Raw genomic sequence first — 5958 nt, forward strand, 5'->3', positions numbered from 1 at the left:
CCCTGGGTAGTGGAGGCACTGCTCCCGTCTTCATGTGGTGCTCTCCCCATGTGCGCGCCTGTCTCCGAATTCCCCCTTTTCATAAGGACACCAGTCATACTGGATTAGGGGCCCACTCTACTCCAGTATGATCTCCTCTTAATCACTTATGTCTGCAACAACTATGTTTCTGAAGAAGGTCACATTCTGAGGTACTGGGGTAAGGACTTACATCTACAAATTTTGAGGGGACACAATTAAACCCACAACAGACCCCACGTTTGGAAAGTAGTTCCAGTGTCCCTAGCCAAGTAGGAGGATCTGAATCATGGTGGCTGCTTGTGGATGCTCCTTGGTGATAGAATCTTTCCTTGTAGATGTCTGTCTCCCGGAGGGTCCCCAGAACCTTTTAGTACCTGGAAGAGATAGGGATGAGGGAGCCGCTCTGATCCCCCGCTGGACCAAGGTCCCCAAGCAGGACTTAGATAAGAGGACTTATGTGTCAAGGCAATGGCAGTGGAGGAGTTAGCCCACAGCCAAGAATCCATGTGACCTAAACCCAAATGGAGAAAAAAGCAAAAAGGAGGAAGGGAGGTTGGAGATTGGGGGTGAGGTGTGGACAAAAAAGGACAGCTGTGCCCTGGCACACTCTGCAAAGGAAGTCCTGTGGGCTGCAGAAGATATTTTTGCACCCACACTAGTTAAATAGATTGGGGTTTCCCAGAGTGGATTCTGTGGAATACCAGCTCTATGATAGATTAAATAGGTATTACATGAGGAAGAGATTCCATAGCAAAATAAGTATGGGAAGCAATGCTAAACTGGATTTTAATTTCAACAGCAAAATTTTCAGAACTTTTAATATATTAATATGGACTGTGCCTCTTCAAGAAGAGTGAATAGTAATCAGCATTCATCCACGTGATTGGATCACAGAAACTTTTTTCTCAGGTGCATCTGGCAAGATACATTTGAGAAATGTTGAACTAGGTGATGGATGAGCCCATTGTGAACAAAACCACAGAGCTGGTGGATGCTATAGATGATATGGCATAATATGAATATTAGATAATATTAGAAATTCCCAGTTGACATTATCACCACGCTATGTTCCACCTTCCCTAGATCTTCCCTCAGTTGCTATCATATTGGATTCCCTTGGTTTGAGAAACACTTCTTGACGTTTATACTATTTCTTGCGAATAGCTGATAAAATAGTCAACCTCGATGACACAAGTTAGCAAAGTCATTCTACATAGAGCCACAGGCCTAGCACCAGCTATAGACATATATCCCACTTTCCCAACCCAGCCCTCCCTAGCAGGCTCCCACCTACTCATCCAAGGTGTTGTGGGCCCCCAGAAACCTGCTTAAACCAACATGGAGCAAAAACCATCATTACAGGACCCTAGAAAAGCCTCCTGGCTGCCTGTGATAAGGCATACTGAACAGACAAAAGGCTCATTTTCTTTTAACTTTTTTTTTTAATAGTACAAACTTAAGGCTCTTTATTCAGGCAGTAAAGTAAGGAACAGCAAAGTGGGAGGGCTACACCATCACCATGGCAACAGAAAGCCTCAAAAACTTAAAGTCCTTCCTAGCTCAGAAGAAACACATTTTAACTGGCTGAGAACAAGGCCAGGCAGCCTGGGCATGGTGTGGAAGGGCGGCTGCACACGTGGCCTCTGGTCAGTCCTGGAAGTGCGTGGTGAGGGCTTTCAGCAGGTCCTGCTTCTTTAGCACACTCTTCAGCCCATCCACCCGGCAGGCCTCTTTCAGCATGGGCACAGTGAACTTGCCCAGCATGCCCTTGCTGATGTGGGTCTTCAGCTTCTCTTCTCAATACTCCACCTTGGGCCTTTTGCTCCCAGAACCTTCGTTATCGTGCTTTCTCTTGGTAACTTTCCCTTCAGGATTGTAATCTGGCGGGTAAACAAGCTCCTTAAACTCATCCACCAGGGATCCCAGTCTTTTATTCATTGCTTCAACCTTGGGCAATGTCAGATCTACTGCTTGTTCAGGCTCCATCAAATCCAAGGCCAAGGCCTCCAGGTTCCTGAAGTACTTACTGCTGCAGCACGGGATTCTCAAAGCTGTCACTTCTGTATGTGAAGCGGAGCTTCTGAATGATAGCCTTCATCTTGTCCATCTGCTCTGGAGTTGCCATGACCTTTTCAGTAAAGGGCATATTCGCCAGGCGCGGTGGCTTATGCCTATAATCCCAGCACTTTGGGAGGTCGAGGCGGGCGGATCACCTGAGGTCAGGAGTTCAAGACCAGACTGGCCAACATGGTGAAACCCCGTCTCTACTAAAAATACAAAAAATTAGCTGGGCATGGTGGCAGGCATCTGTAATCGCAGCTACTCGGGAGGCTGAGGCAGGAGTATTGCTTGAACCCGGAAGGCAGAGGTTGCAGTGAGCCGAGATCGCACCATTGTACTCCAGCCTGGGCAACAAGAGTGAAACTCCGTCTCAAAAATAAATACATACATACATACATACATACATACATACATACATACATACATAAAGGGCACCTTCATTTTATCATCAGCAAAGGGTAAAAAGACCAGCTGGAAACCTGGAGGAGTCACCTGAATTTTCTAGTCATCCAACTCCTCTTCCTGTGGCACCAAAGCCACAAAATAAGGGGGAATGTTCCTGTGGGGCGTGTATCTGCACAATGCTATGACCTCCTTCTCCAGACACTTGATGAGCAGAGCACTGAACAGGATTGAGCTCCCAATCACCAGCAACTCCTCAGGGTACACCAACAGGGAGGGCCTCAGGTAATGGTGCTTCTTCAGCATTACCAAGGGCTTGAAACCCATGAGCATCAAACCTGGATCATTAAACCATTTTAGCTCTTCTGTTTCCTCTTTTTCCAGTATAATCTGATGACTTCCAAAGATCTGAGACCTCTTGGTATCACTAGGCAGAAGCAAACTGCATGCATTTGTGTTAAATGTCCGGGTCTTTGTTTTTTCTGTTTTTCTTTTCCTTTTTTTTTTTTTTTTTTTTGGACAGAGTTTCGCTCGTGCTGCCCAGGCTGGAGTACAATGCACAATCTCGGCTCACCGCAACCTTCGCCTCCCGGGTTCAAGCGATTCTCCTGCCTCAGCCTTCCGAGTAGCTGGGACTACAGGTATGCACCACCACGACTGGCTAATTTTGTCTTTTTTTTTAGTAAAGACGGGGTTTCTCCATGTTGGTCAGGCTGGTCTTGAACTCCCGACCTCAGGTGATCCGCCTGCCTCGGCCTCCCAAAGTGCTGGGATTACAGGTGTGAGCCAACGCACCCGGCCAGGGTCTTGGTTTTCACTGGTTCATTTGTTTCCTGATAGAGCTTTACTGGAGGAGGCTTAAGAGCCTTTTGGACCAGATTACAAATGCCCACAGAGATCACTATATCTTTGTTGAGCTTCAGCTTTAACCTGCTGAGTGCTTGCTTCCTGGTGTCCTTGGCGTGAACCTTCGGCAACAGGTCTTCTAGCTTGCTGGATTCCTCAAAGTGAACCCTGAGGTCCTCATCCTCGGCTATGTTGATGGTATCTCTATAGAACAAGGATAGGTCAAAGCCCCCAGGTTTCTTCAGGTGCATCAAGTCAAGGAAGATGCCTGTATCTTGGAGATCACCGGCTTCAGTCCTGGCCCGGCTGGCTTTGGCACTGTCATTGCCATGGGGGTTTTCTTCACTGGTCAACAGCATGATCCTCGTATGACTCATCTTCAACCGGACATCACTAAAGAGGCTGGCACAGACCCACAGCACTTCACTGAGCAAGTAGTCAGATCCGTGGCCCATCAGGTCTTGGAAACGTTTTTGTCCCTGCTGCCCCTTAAACTGGTCAAGTTCTAGAATTTGTTTTGCACTTGGATTATCCAACTCCTGTAAGACGTAAATATTTTTAAAATTCACTGAATTTTTGTCTTTCTCGGTACCATAGAACACCACTGCCAAGAGATCTCAATCACTGCTTATGATCTCACTGCTTACGATCTGTTTATGATCTCACTGCTTATGATCTCACTGTTTATGATCTTACTGCTTATGATCTCACTGCTTATGATCTCACTGCTTATGATCTTACTGCTTATGATCTCACTGCTTATGATCTCACTGCTTATGATCTCACTGCTTATGATCTCACTGTTTATGACCTCACTGCTTATGATCTCACTGCTTATGATCTCACTGCTTATGATCTGTTTATGATCTCACTGCTTATGATCTCACTGCTTATGATTTGTTTATGATCTTACTGCTTATGATCTCACTGCTTATGATCTCACTACTTATGATCTTTCTTACTGCTTATAATCTTACTGCTTATGATCTTTCTTACTGCTTATGATCTTACTGATGTACACACTTTGGATACACTGGATGCTCATGTCAAAAGGAGTCAAAACTTCACTCTGAGATTCAAACATAGCCCTGGAGGCATCAACCAAAAAAATCAAACTATGTCTTCCTGAATATTTATAGTCTCCACTTGCTTCAAGGTTCTCTTCTTGTTCTTCTTCTGCTTCTTCATCGCTCTCGATTTTGTAATACAACTCCCACCCTGACATGTTGGCTACTGTTCACTTTGGCGCAGGGAAGTGACCAACTTGGACAGAAGACAAGAATCTCTTTTCACTTTTAACCAAAAATAGGTCATGCATTTGAATTCCCTGCCCCCACCCCCCAAAAAGAAAACCTGGGGACAGGTAGTTTATTTGGGTGGTGATCCTAGGAAGCCCAAATGAAGAAGTAGGGAAAGTGAGACAGGGAAATAAGAAAAGTCAATAATGGGTACATTAATGAGCAGGGCTCTTGTGGGCAGCTGAGGTTCAGTCTCACTGGGGAACCTCTGGGAATTCACGTGGAACACGCCTTTGAATTGTGCCACCAGAGGATGGGGTGGCTGGAGCATTTGGCTACCCCCTCACCTCCCTCGTCGGCTGAAGGCTGCCCCCTGAACTGGGTTGAATAGTGTGCCCCCAAAAGTCATGTTCTTTCTGGAACCTCAGAATGTGACCTTATTTGGAAATAAAGTTGTTGCAGATGTAATTAATTAAGATGAAGTCAGGCTGGGCACAGTGGCTCATGCCTGTAATCCCAGCACTTTGGAAGGCCGAGGTAGGGGGATCACTTGAGATCAGGAGTTCCAGACCAGCCTGGCCAATATGGCAAAACCTCATCTCTACTAAAAATACAAAAACTACTCAGGCATGGTGGCGGGGCCTGTAATCCCAGCTACTCGGGAGGCTGAGGCCGGAGAATTGCTTGAACCCGGGAGGTGGAGGCTGCAGTGAGCCGAGATTGTGCCACTGCACTCCAGCCTGGGCCACACAGCCGAGACTCTGCCTCAACAGGAAAAAAAAAAGGCTGAGGTCAGCCTGGAGTAGAGCCAGCCATTAATCCAATAAGACTGGTATCCTTGAGAAGAGACACAAGAACAGGGATATACAGCAGGAAGGCAGCCATGTGAACATGGGAGCAGGATTGGAGTGATGCTGCCACGTGCCAAGGACTGCCAGGGACTTTCAGCAACCCCCAAGAGCCAGGAAGAGATGAGGCAGGACCTTCCCCAAGAGCCTTCAGAGAAAGTGTGGCCTTGCTGGTACCAACCACCAAGGTATCAACCTTGCCTTCAGACCTCTAGCCTCCAGAACTGTCAGAGAATAAATCTCTGTTGTTTTAAGCCAACCCATTTATGGAACATTGTCATAGCAGCTCTCAGACTCTAATGCATGCCCAAAGGTGCTAAGTCCCCCACAGCTCCCCAGGTGCCCAAGAAAGCCTTCAGGCAGAGAAGCAGAGATGCAGGAACTTGAGGTGGGATGCTGTAGTGAGCTCAGATGTGGACCAAGAAGATACAGTGTGGGACATCAGCAGCATCTGCCACCATAAGTATTCCCATAAGAGGCAGTACATCAAGGCTAAGCTCATGTGCTTGGAAGTTAGGCTCGAATCTGTTCTATTACTTAGA

The 5958-nt window shown here is 46.7% G+C and overlaps 1 pseudogene; it reads right to left on the bottom strand.

The window, feature by feature from the left end:
• Positions 1-1412: 1412 nt before the first annotated feature.
• On the bottom strand, positions 1413-4555 carry LOC100988177 (X-ray repair cross-complementing protein 6-like; annotated as a pseudogene).
• Between the last annotated feature and the right edge of the window lie 1403 nt (positions 4556-5958).

The sequence above is a fragment of the Pan paniscus genome, chromosome 8 (assembly GCF_029289425.2).
Source record: "Pan paniscus chromosome 8, NHGRI_mPanPan1-v2.0_pri, whole genome shotgun sequence".
Taxonomy (NCBI): domain Eukaryota; kingdom Metazoa; phylum Chordata; class Mammalia; order Primates; family Hominidae; genus Pan; species Pan paniscus.